General features: G+C 36.7%; 1 protein-coding gene across 1 annotated transcript in view; it reads left to right on the top strand.

Annotated features, from left to right (window-relative positions):
- The window catches only part of ATG6 (AUTOPHAGY 6), a 225,270-nt gene that overhangs the window by 114,197 nt on the left and 97,702 nt on the right, over nucleotides 1–13,371 (top strand). The window lies entirely within an intron of this gene.

The following is a 13,371-nucleotide window of genomic DNA, read 5'->3' as shown; positions in this document are numbered from 1 at the left end:
CTTAAAATAAAAACTTTGGTAATTAGACCTCTGGGCAAAATAAAATAATAATAATAATAATAAAAGGTCAAGAACCCCTCAATAACCGCATTTAGGACTAGAAAATGCTAGATAAATATTACAAAGTGCTACTATGATCTATAAAGACCCATGCATTTTGATAAGTATTATTAGATATCAAAATAGATCACCATGCATTAGGACAAGGAGGTAACGATACCACCCTCCTTAACCTCAGTATCAGTAAGACCTGCCTGTAGGTAATAATAGCAGAAAAACTATATCTGTATGTGAGCTTGAATTTACGAAATTATATTTATGAAATCTAAATTGTACCTCATATTTTCATCTTATTATGTCCAGGAAAAGTTGCAATGGTAAAGACATATCAACGACGATGTCGCCATCGGGTAGCATCGCCACCACCGTCGTCATTACCATCGCCACCGCCATCGCCACCACCGAGACCATCATCAGCACCAACCACTTCAACATCTGAGCTAACCGTTATAATGCGCTCATTGGAAGCCATCTTGGAAACATTAAAATGACCACCAATAGCTAATACCAAGGAAGAGCAACCTCACCTTGAAGAAAGAAACCTAGAGGAGCCACAAGGTTTTGACTATAAACAATTGAAAGAAGATATTCTAGGGGACTGCAAAAGTTTAAACTCCCAGAATTTTCAAGAGGGTGGGCTGGAGAATGTTTTGAAGCATTGTTAGAAGGAATGACAAGGTGTTTAGCCCTAAAGAGAATATTCTTCTACCTCTAAAACAAAGATCGCTATATTTCAGCTTGGAGAAAGTGCGTGATTTGGTGGGGAAATCTAAAAAAACAACTAAATCTTACATCAGACAATGTTCCCTATGTGAAAATTCCTGAATTTAACACATCAGGAACCCCTACTGTAATTACTGGTTTACAATTTCCTACTTGTTCTTTACATTAACAAGTTATTTAATTGCATAAACATCGAAGTAAACACTATTGCAGCCTTCATAGATATACAAATCACGCACTGAAATAAACTAAGACAATAACACAAGGGACACCGTTATTTTTGGACAATCGTCCCCGGAAACCCAATTCGCGAAAATTGATGCAGCATATAGAGGGTTTGTATTGTTAAGCAGATTTCGTGAATACAACTAGGGTGCCAAAAATGGCTCACCCAACAGAGAATATCCTTGGCAGTAGTACCTCTATTCGAAGACAAATATTCCGGCAGATTAGCAATCAGATGATCAAACCCCACAATGACTCCAACTGTTCCCTATGCTGGACAACGAAAGCTGCTCCAAGCACTGCTTTGGAATTGTGTCACTCCTCCAGGAGCTGCGTCACCCTCTCCTGGCTCAGAATCTGCTGATCTGCTCCCAGTCTGCCCCACAGAATCTCCCCAACGCTGCCTCTGAGGCCCAACATCAACCTCTACGGCTTCTGCATCCTCCACGTCAGACTTCTGCATCCTCTGCGTCAACTTTTCGACCTCTGCGTTAGCCCTTCTATGGCCTGCGCTGTCTCTCCTGGCACTGCACTGCCTCTCTGCTATTTATTCTTCAACCTCGGATGAAAATCCCTTGCTAAATTACCCCTCATTGCAACTCTGATCACTAACTCGATTTCCTCAGCAAACCTCGCCCCAGAAAATCGAATTCTTTGATCACTTGGTGTATCTCCAACTGACCCTCAAGCCTCCTCTTATACTTTTCTTGTTGACGAATCAACGGCTGAGATTAAGTCCCTAATCAACGGCTAAGATTAGAACTAGCTTGATCCTCATCATGTAGAACTTTCTCACCCATATTTTATTAATACATATTAATATTTTTATTTTCATAAGTTTAGACTTAGGGACCTATTAAAAATATTGATTATTTTAATAACTCCTCATCCGGGTGGAATTTCTCCAAATTTTTTTTGGGTCTTGGAGATCTCATGTGCCTTAGCCTCTCCACCAATTTTCAAGGCTAGAGCACATCTGATGCTACCCAAAATCAACACCCTAGGAGTTGTTTGAGGAAAGATTCCGCACTAATACTTGCCACCTTGCTTCCAAGAGCAACAAGTTGAAGCTTTCCATATGTTAGTTCAAGGTAACAAGACAGTGGAGGAATATGAGATAAGGTTTATGGAACTCGTAAAATACGTTCCTTATCTTGATACTGATGAACTCCAAGCTGAGCGTTTTGTGTATGGACTAAATCCTCGAATCAGGGACATGGTCAGAATGTGGAAGCCATTATTAGTAACAGAGGCAATTGAATGTGCCTGTTATGTAGAGGAACTTCTAGGGGTTAAAAGAGATGCCAGACCAACATGACCCCCACAACCAGGATTTCTAGGGAAGACTCCCCAGAACTTCTTTAGGGGGAGTAGCTCGAGACCACCTCCTTATGGTAATAGATTTACCCCAAGAGGAGTAGGAGCAAGAGCTCCCATGATAGTTAATACTATAGTTGTTGAATCATCAAACACAAGTCAGTGGAAATCTCGAGGAACTACTAATAGAGGAAGAAGCGCGAGAGGAAGTAGCACAAGAGGACAAAGCTCCTTTTCTAGAAACTCACAATTTGACTCAAGGGGATCACCCCAAGTTAATTGTTGGGGATGTGGAGGACTGCATTTTCAACGTGATTGTCCGGAAGCTTCGTCAAGTGTAATGTATAGAGCAGGAAAAGAGCCATCATCAAATACCCAAAGCAATCATAGAATTCATGCAGTAGTCAACAACAACCAGACAAAACATCAATCCACTGTAGTGGAATCTTCAGGTACTATTAATGGTATAAAACTCAAAATATTATTTGATACTGGTGCTACTGATAGTTTCATTTCGTCATATGCATTAAATAAATGATGGTTGGCAGCCCACAAACAAAATGATTTCAGAAAGGTGGAAATGGCTTCAAGAGAACTTCAATCCGTAGATTTAAGTGTTGAGGAATGCAAAGTTGATCTAGGGATTTTTTCGACTAAGTTAAAAGTTTATGTCACAACCCTAGGAACTTATGACCTTGTCATAGGGATGGATTTGTTAGAAGCTCATCAAGCTTGGATAGACTATTATGGGAAAAGAATTCTCTGTATAAATGATGAAAGAGAGACTATCCAAATCCAAAGTATTAAAAGGAAGGTATCTTTATGCTTCATCTCAGCAATGCAAATGAAGCATTGCTTAAGGAAAGGATGTCGAGTATATGCAGTTTAGGAAGTAAGCAAGGAGAAAGGACCATCCTTAGAGCAATATTTGGTGTTATATGAATTTACAAATATTTTTCCGAAGGAACTACTAGGATTACCTCCTAAAAGGGAGCTTGATCTTACAATAGGATTGAAACCTGGTACATAACCATTCTCTAAAACACTTTACAGATCCGAACCACTGGATATAGGACACATCCGACCTAGTACTTCACATTGGGGTGCACCTGTAATTTTTTTCAAGAAGAAAGATGGTTCCTTACGATTATGCATAGACTATTGAGATTTAAATCGAGCTACAGTAAAGAATAGATATCCAATTCCTCGAATTGGTGACCTCTTCAACCAAATGAAAGGAGCTTCTGCGTTTTCAAAGATTGATCTATGGTTCGATTATCATCAACTAAGAATTAAGGAAAGAGATATCTCTAAGACTGCATTTCGTACATGCTTTGGGCATTATGAGTTCACAGTGGTACCATTTGGGTTGACCAATGCACCAACAATATTCATGAATCTTATGAATAGTGTTTTCCACAAATATCTTGACCACTTTGTACAAGTTTTCTTAGATGATATTCTCATCTACTCCAAAAATGAGGAGCATGAACAACATTTGTGGATAATATTATCTTGCCTTAGAGAATACCATTTGTATGGAAAGCTATCCAAGTGTTCCTTCTTTCAGTAGGAGATTCATTACCTAGGTCATATTATATTTGGTGAAGGGATCTCAGTAGACCCTGAAAAAGTAAAAGAAATCATGGAATGGCCAATACCGAAGAATGCATATGAAGTGTGAAGTTTATGGGTTTAGCTGGATACTATTGAAGGTTTGTAGAAAGGTTCTCAAAAATTGCAAAACCTGTCACAACCCTCTAGCGTAAAGGAGTTAGGTATGAATGGACTGAGGAATGTCACAGAGCATTCTTTGAACTTTAAAGGTTGTTGACTAGTGCACCAATCTTGCGAGTACCTGATATGGATAAAGACTTTACCATATGTACTGAGGCATCCAAGCAAGGATTAGGTGCAATATTAATGCAAGATAGAGGAGTAATAGTGTATGCCTCAAGAAAGTTAAAACCTCATGAAGAACTCTATGCCGCGCACGATTTAGTGCTAGCTTTAAAGTTATGGAGACACTACCTGGTAGGGAGAAGCGTTATCCTCAAAAGTGACCACCAAAGTTTACAATATTTGGTTACCCAAAGAGACTTGATTGCTAGACAAAGACGATGGAGTGAAACCTTAAGTGAGTACGATTTTGGAATTTCGTACATTAAAGGGAAGGAGAATGTAGTGGCAAATGCTGTAAGTAGAAGACCGTAAATATTTTTCCTCATACCTATCAAGGTAGACTTGAGGAAACAAGTACTAGAATATCTCGTGAAAGACAGTTGGTATTTAAAAGTGAGATCCGTGCTTAATAGTAAAAATCTAAAAGAATCTAAGTTTGAGGGATATGAATTAGAATATGATGGAATTTTGCGATTCCATAGAAGGATGTACATACCTGATAGTGGGGATCTCCGAAACACCATCCTTAAGGAATCCCATAGAGCATTGTATTGTGCACATCCTGGTGTAAAGAAAATGTATGTTGATACAAATAAACTCTTCTTTTGGGCATGCATGAAACATGATATTGTTCAATTTGTTGCAAAATGTCTCGAATGTAAGCAAGTGAAGGTTGACCATTGTCATCCAACAGGTCTCCTGCAACCTCACGACATTCCTATGACCAAATGGGAGGTGATTTCTATGGATGTTATCGTTGGACTACCTTGTACCCCACAAAGCATAATGCCATTCTGGTTGTGGTGGATAAATTAACGAAAAATCCCCATTTTATTTTCGTAAGAGATACTTATGAAGGTGCTGACATAGCTCGAGGATTTATAAATGAAATTATCAGATTTCATGGAGTACCTAAGAAGATCATATCATATAGAGATTCACCATTTACTTCAAGATTTTGGACTTGTATGCAATCAACCTTAGGAAATCAACTAAATTTAAGTTCAGCTTATCAGCCTGAGGCTGATGGACAAACAGAAAGGGTGAATCAAGTACTAGAAGATATGCTAAGAATGTACGTTATGGACCAACACACACACTGGGAAAAGTACCAGTCCTTAGCTAAATCTGCATACAATAACAATTACCATAGTTCAATAGGATGTCTCCATTTGAAGCATCATATGACAGACCTTGTTGAACACCGTTTGGTTAGGACAGGTTAGAAGATCGGGTGATAGTGGGGCCAGAATTAATTCAAGAGATGGAGGAATAGGTAAAACAAATTAGGCAACGATTAAAGGAGGTAGAGGATAGACAAAAGAGTTATGCTGATGCTTACAGGACATATAGGAACTATGAAGTAGGGGATCAAGTTTTCATCCATATCAGACCAAACAAAATCACCATTTGGTTTGGGAAAGGGACAAAATTGTCACCCTGATTTATTGGACAATTTAACATCATGGAAAAAGTTGGACCTGTCGCCTATCGTCTTGCACTGCCACTCCACTTGCATAAAATTCATAATGGTCATGTATCTATATTAAGACATTACATAGCTGACAAATCTCATAATCTTCAATGGAAGGAACTACAGGTATCAGACGAGGGAACCATTTTGGTCGAACCATTACATATACTGGAATGTAGGGTTCGACAGCTCAGGAATCTCCTGGTAGACCAAGTTAAGGTCCAATGGGATAAATATAGTCCTGGATCGACTACCTGGGAAGATACAAAGACCATATGTTGGAGATACCCCAACTTATGTTGATTTTGAAGAACTTAAAACCTTATTTTGTATATGTTTACTTTATTTGAGTTAGATACTTAAGACTATTATTTTGAACTATCACATGCAAAACTGAATTCTATTTTGCTGGTACATGGTGTATGTTAATTGCTTAACTTTGCTGGTACGTGGATATCAATACGAAATATGTTATTTAATTAAGATTGTTGGAATATGGATACCACTATGAAGTTTAGTATGTGATTAACCTTGCTATGAAATCCAAATTATGAATTATGTTATGGATGAGATATCTATAATTTTATTTCAATTTGCATATCGACATGATTGATGAGATGGAAATAAAATAATGACTACATTTTAATATAAAATCTAACTTACAAATATATGGGCTGGACATGGCTAGTACATTATGTGAACGCAAAGATCAATATAGTAGATAACAACATATGTGAAAGACACAAAAATGTTATTTAAATATGATTTATTTTGAATATATTGATGCATATATTATAATGTGTGGACAAGTGTTTACATTGCAGATAACATTATTACCAAACTGACAACGTGATGAAAAAACTCCAAGAACAATTAAGACTCAATGAGATTCTATGATAAGGTGTTGACCCTAGTCCTACTAGGAGGGGTGGAAGTAGTGCCCACCGTTTATCCTCCAAAACTTGGAGTGATGGGAGGATTGTGTGAGTTACGCTTCCCTAGACGTGTGATGATCACTGTAGGATGCCTACTGGGAAATCAGGTCAATATAGTCGACGCTGTCATCCTTACGGTCTATGGTCAGTATAAATGACGCCATGACATATTTCAGCAGAGGACAGATAGGATGGGAGTGGAAGAGATTAGGGAGGATAGGATGATTATAGAATAGCTTGGGAGCTTAGCTGGGGTAAAGTATGACTATTAAGATTGTAAAACTATAAATGTTCAAAACACAAAGCCTACATAATTATACTAATCGCTAAATATATATTACATAAACCCTAACTTCAGAACGAAGTTTTTCTGAAGGAGGGGTATAATGTAATGACACATCAAATTATAGGGAGCATAGGAGTATTAACAAGCATATGAGGCATGTATATGATAACTACATATGCATGAACCACATGTATTGCACTAGTATACATACGGGCTAATATGGAAATGTCTAAGTTTAGGTAAATGAATTGATTATCGAAATTAATTCCTATCTCACCGGAATATAATAAATATATCGAGTGGGGCTTTGACGTGTATACCACCCTTTTATACCTATATATATGATTAATACTATATATATATATATATATATTTATATGATAAAGATAATGAAATATATATGAAATTTGGTTAATTTATATTTAATTAAAATAAATAAAATCATTTATTTAGATATTAAAATAAATCAATCTTTGTTAAAACTATAAATAAATCAATTTAATTAATTGGAAATTAATTTAATAAATTTTATTAAAACCTAAACTAAATAAATGGACCATCGCCTCTATCCAAAAGGAAGAGAAGGGTCGAGAAAATTGGGGTAACAACGAGAAGAAAAGGGAAACAGTGGAGAAAGGAGACCGACAACAAGGAGGTAGGGAGGCGATAGAGTTGAGCTTATAAGGGAGTGGAGAAGACCATAATAGGGAGGAGATTTTGGGTGAGTTTTACACAAAGATGGGAATTTCTAACAGAGTCACATATATTGAGATTGATTGTTCTTGGGGTTTTAAATTGCAATCACTGTCTGGTTAAAAATTGCATAGTTAAGGCTTTGTAGAAGAATGTAACTAGGTTCGGTCTTCATAAATGTATTTGAGTCATTATGTAATGTACTTGTCAAAAGAATAAATATTTATTATTATTATTGTATCAATGACTTATTAAAGCATGGGTTTCATGCTTGGGTCATCATTATATTAGTCAAAGTCCCCATTGTGGACTCCTAGGATTAATATTGAGTCAATAGAGTCATTGTACAATTAAAGAGACCCTTCTTGGGCTTTGGAATCATGTAAAAAGGTTTATTATTGAGTAAAATATGATTTATGTAACCTCCACACCAAGTCGGCCTAATGGAGATCAAGTCGGCCTAAAGGACACCTATTCGACCTCACCTGGAGCTTATAAAAGGAAGGAGATGAAATTCATTCGGAGCATCTCATCTCAAGCTAGTTCGGTATCTCTCGAGAAGCCAAAAAAAGTGCGAAGTGGATCAAGGAAGCCAAAAGGAGTGCGAGTTGGGTCAAGGTCAAGGAGAAGGAAGAAATCAAAGTTTTGGTGCTACTCTCTCTCTCTCCCTCTCTCTCCCCTTCGTGCCCTAGTTTGGGAGATCGAAGTCTTCCAAGTGTCGCTGTTGTTAGTTGTTGCCTGATGCCGTAAGTTGCTGCATAGTCAAAGTTGCTGGGGTGGAAGTGCTGTTGCAAAGGGTCGAAGATCTAGAAGGGCTGAATTGGTGTGGAGGGAAGGTTTGGTCTATGTCTAGGTTGAAGAGTCTCAAAAGAAACTATTGAAGGAAGAGAATTTTTGACTAGGTTTTCTCCTCGAGGGGGGTTTTGCCCTGGCATAGTGCCTACACCTTTTGTCTTGTGTTTGTGATCTTCATACACACATAATATGGTAATTGCTTGATGAAAGATAAGATAATAAAGAAGTAAAAGAAGTCAACATAACTCACAAGTAATTATCAAGAAAGAGAAATCAAACCCTAATTTACTTGCATTGATTTCTCGACAGACTTTACATTGTTTGGTTAAAATTGCATAGTTATGGCACTAAAATAGCGAACCAATGGACATCCTTGCCTTATTGATGCTTGGAGTGGAATTGCCTTTGATAACTGACCATTCATGCAAACTTGGGTTGGGGCATTGGAGAACATAAGTAATTTTGTTAATTTCCAATAAATGACTAGAAAAGTAGGTCAATATGATTGAAGAAGAGTACAATTGGTATGAATACACTGTGGGAGTGAAAGCACAACTCCTAGAAAATGTTGAAAATAACATAAAGAAAGAAAGATACAAGTGTTAGTGTTGCTGTGGAATGCATATAAAAGATCGTGGCATAAAACAAGATTATTAATAGCCTGCCAAAAAGCAATGTGAGTGAGATGGGAAGATCTGGTGATGGAGCTAAAGATGTCAAGGGCTCCTGAGTCTGATGACCAATGGCGAAGTTGCTGGGGTGGAAGTGCTGCTGCAAAGGGGTCGAAGATCTAATAGAGATGAATTGGTGTGGGGGGAAGGTTTGGTCTGTTTAGGTTGAAGAGTCTCAAAGAAAACTATTGAAGGAAGAGAATTTTTGACTAGGTTTTCTCCTCGAGGGGGGTTTTCCTTGTAATAGTGCCTACATCTTGTGTCTTGTGTTTTTGAGATCTTCATACACACATAATATGGTAATTGCTTGATGAAAGATAAGATAATAAAGAAGTAAAAGAAGCCAACATAACTCACAAGTAATTATCAAGAAAGAGAAATCAAACCCTAATCTACTTGCATTGATTTCTCGACAGGCTTTACATTGTCTGGTTAAAATTGCATAGTTATGGCACTAAAATAGGGAACCAATGGACATCCTTGCCTTATTGATGCTTGGAATGGAATTTCCTTTGATAACTGACCATTCATGCAAACTTGGATTGGGGCCTTGGAGAACATAAGTAATTTTGTTAATTTCCAACAAATGACCACATTGACCAGAAAAGTAGGTCAATGTGATTGAAGAAGAGTACAATTGGTATGAATACACTGTGGGAGTGCAAGCACAACTCCTAGAAAGTGTTGAAAATAACATAAAGAAAGAAAGATGCAAGTGTTAGTGCTGCCGTGGCATGCATATAAAATATCGTGGCATAAAACAAGATTATCAATAGCCTGCCAAAAAAAATGTGAGTGAGATGGGAAGATTTGGCGATGGAGCTAAAGATGTCAAGGGCTCCTAAGTCTGATGACCAATGTTGAGGGAGGCAAACTGGGCACTAGCTCATTGCTGAACCCCCTGAAACTGGCAGTGGGTCCGACCAGATGATCCTTATGGGGGATGTAGTAGCGAGTGATACTCCTAGCATTTGGATAAATCTTCCAAATTCAAATTATGAAACCATATCAAGAATGAAATTCCAATTTCTAGTCAGTTGTATCATATGCTTTGTCAAAACTGCTCTTCATAAGAAGTGCCTTTTTGTCTAGTTCCATTGTCCACTCAAGACTTTCTGAACTTGCTATAAGCTAATCTAGAATGGACTAATCTTTAACAAAGCTTGCTTGCTTGGATTGAATAATGCTGGAAACTCTATGTTTGATCTAATTAGGAAGTGCTTTAATTAATATTTTGTAAGAAACTTTAAATGAAGTGATTGGTCTCCAGCTATATAGTCATCCTTTCTTGTTTATTTGGGAATTAGCTTGCTCAATTTTGCATTCACATGTACACCAATAGGACCCATCTCCACTGCCTCTTGAGTCTTGACACATCTTGAGAAGGTCCTCACTAATCATAGGACATAGAGCCAAATATAAATTACAAGGCAAACCATCCAAGTCTGGTGACATTCCTTGTCTTTTAACTATTGGAATAGTTCTTGTTTGTCAGATGATTGAGACATGTTTTTGCCCAGGATGTACACCTAGATGTGGGAAAAGTTTCCAACCCCACAAGGTATTGTCTATAAGGCGCAACACTCAAAGCAGGGGCTATAACTTATTCTCTACTCACTACGTTTAAGCTCTCTGCTAGACAAACTATGGGGGGTAGTCCCTAAAAGTGATGATGAAAGGAAAACTTGTTGGAAACAACAATTTATAGGAGACTAAGGGAAAGGAAATCACCTCCCTATGTAATTTGATTAAAGATTAATTAGCAAGTATGAATGTTAATGAGAAAATGAGATATATTCGATTGAATCAATATGGCATTCAACAAGATATAAAGATGAGAAACCAGTGCCTTATAAACAATGATCAATAAAGATATAACACTTGCAGAATAGAAGGATGCTTCAAGTCACAAGTTAGGGAATGCTGCAAGAAAAATGTTAGTACAAGAAGCCAAGAGATTATAAGCAGTTAGAAATATGAGCAATAAGACTTGAGATAAAACTTGCAAGAAAAAGAAAGCTTGTACTTCAAGTAAAGATGCTATTCAAGAGACAATAAGCTTGAAAATAACAAGTGTAACAATGTAAGACTTCTAGTATAAAATAAGCTCACGATTTCCAATTACCATAACCAATTGAAATGCAAGAAATAACAATGTTAGATGACTGAATGCAAGATTAAGCTATGTGTGACGCAACAGTCTTGGTTAATTTTAATTATATGCCTAGACTAAGGTGAATGCCTTCTCCTCAATTGTCAAAGCTTGTCTTAGAACAAGGTTGCTGGGAGAAGTGTTGGGGAAGGAGACTAAGGCCTCATTAACGATAACTACCGAGGACTTCTAGCAACCCAAGTGCCTCAGTTTCTGCAAGTTCACCTGTTTTAACCGTTGTTTAAGGGTCAAGCTTCTTAAATTGAATAGTGGAGAGGGTTGTCCTTACTTTCTATACAACCAAGCTTATGCTTGGAGGTAGGTTTTAAAGATGCAAATGATGATGCAAATGTTTCAATGAGATACACTTAGCGAGATGCTTCAAGAAAGAGATACTAATCCACAAGATAATGACAAACACTTCGAGCACAAGATTAGATTAGCTTATACAAATAATCAACAAAACATACAAAGATCGCTCAATGAAACAAGAGGGGATGCAAGAAATGACAATGATTTAGATGCTAGAACAAAATCTCAAAATGCCTTTAGTGAAAGTGCTCTTCAATAGCAGATCTTATTCGATTAAAGCACAATATTAAGAAAGCAAATGAGATAGATAAGTTATATCACAAGCCAAGGCTAAGGAATCCCTGCAACAAAGATTAATATTGAATGATAAGCCTTTTAAGAAATTAAATTGTGGGTTCTTCCACAATATGCCCAAGAGTTGGTTAGTTTAGCCGAAAATATCCCCTCATGCTTGAGATTTGATTCAAATGATTTCTACACAACTTCAAGATAAATTGTTAGATCCATAGGGGTTAAATAATATAATGAAGAGAAAGTTATAGAAATGTAACCAAAAATTTACTAAACGTCCAAATTTAAAATATTTCTCTAACCCAATTACCAGTGTAAGATAACTATACACCAGTAAATCTATGAAAGCTAATGAAAATAACAATAAAATTATATTAGTAGAATATTAAGCACATAATCAGAAAATCATACCATATTTGTGGCCACAAAACTAATCCCAAAGACTTGATTTTGTTAACCAGAATATTTCAGTACATAGCAAAGCTTTAGAGCCAAGAGCATGATCACAATGTGTTAAAATGAGGAGCCTTGACCTCAAACTATAGAAAAAATGAGGGATCTAGATCCCTCTCCAAGTGAAAATGGCTAGGTCCAAGAAGTTGCACAAATTTGACTTGATCCTGGAATAAAACAACTAGTTGAAAGCTTGATTTTCGTCAAAACAATCTCGTCCCTTGATCTGGAGGAAAAAAATTGAATTCCTTGAAGATGGAGCTGATCTCGGACCAAAAAGTATTTTTGCTCTAAATTTTCTCCTTCAATTTAACCAACTTGGACCAAAAAATTCAATTTTCCTTGAATAAAATCTTTTTCCTGGTCCAACGAATTTTTCTAGGTTTTTTCCTTGCTTGATTTGTGGAGATTCCTTTCTTGGAAAGTGCACAACCCTTTTTTAAATATTTTTTATTTGGAGAGAATTTTATTTTTCTAACCATTTTCCGGCTAATTATTTTGCCAGTTTTTGCCGATAATAAAAATAATGACTCTAGAGGGGTTTAAACATGTTTTTCCACCCTCAAAATGTGTCTAGATAGAAAGTTTAGGGGTTAAGATGTAATATTAAGTACTCATACCCCCCAGAACTTCTATAGACATCACTTTTTTACATCTTTACATCAATTATTACTTAAAAATCCCATTTAGAAGGGGAATTTTAACAAATAAAAAAAAATGACCTCTAGACACAACCAAATTCTGTGAGACTTTAGACATTATCTAGTATGACAATTTACATTGACTCTATACACTAGGAATCCCTTAAGACTTTACTGTCGAGAGCCACTCTAGCTTTGGGTGATGTGTCGGAGAAAAACTTAACTAATTATTTGATGTTTGGAAAACATAAATAATTAGCTAAGAAAAAACTCCCTAGACTAAAACTCGCTAGTAAAAGTCATAATCTTACCTAAATGTGTTACAAGGCTTTATAACATACTAGAATCATTTTTACATAATGGTCCACAGGGCTGCATAATTTGGATTACAATTGAAGACCATAAGCTGCATCATGATGATGAATTCTGAAAAAATTGACT

The sequence above is a fragment of the Pinus tabuliformis genome, chromosome 5_2 (assembly GCF_031772625.1).
Source record: "Pinus tabuliformis cultivar Carrire ecotype Pingquan chromosome 5_2, CPIR1, whole genome shotgun sequence".
NCBI classification, from domain to species: Eukaryota; Viridiplantae; Streptophyta; class Pinopsida; order Pinales; family Pinaceae; genus Pinus; species Pinus tabuliformis.
The sequence above is the reverse complement of the archived record's forward strand: the minus strand, read 5'-3'. Positions and strand labels throughout refer to the sequence as shown.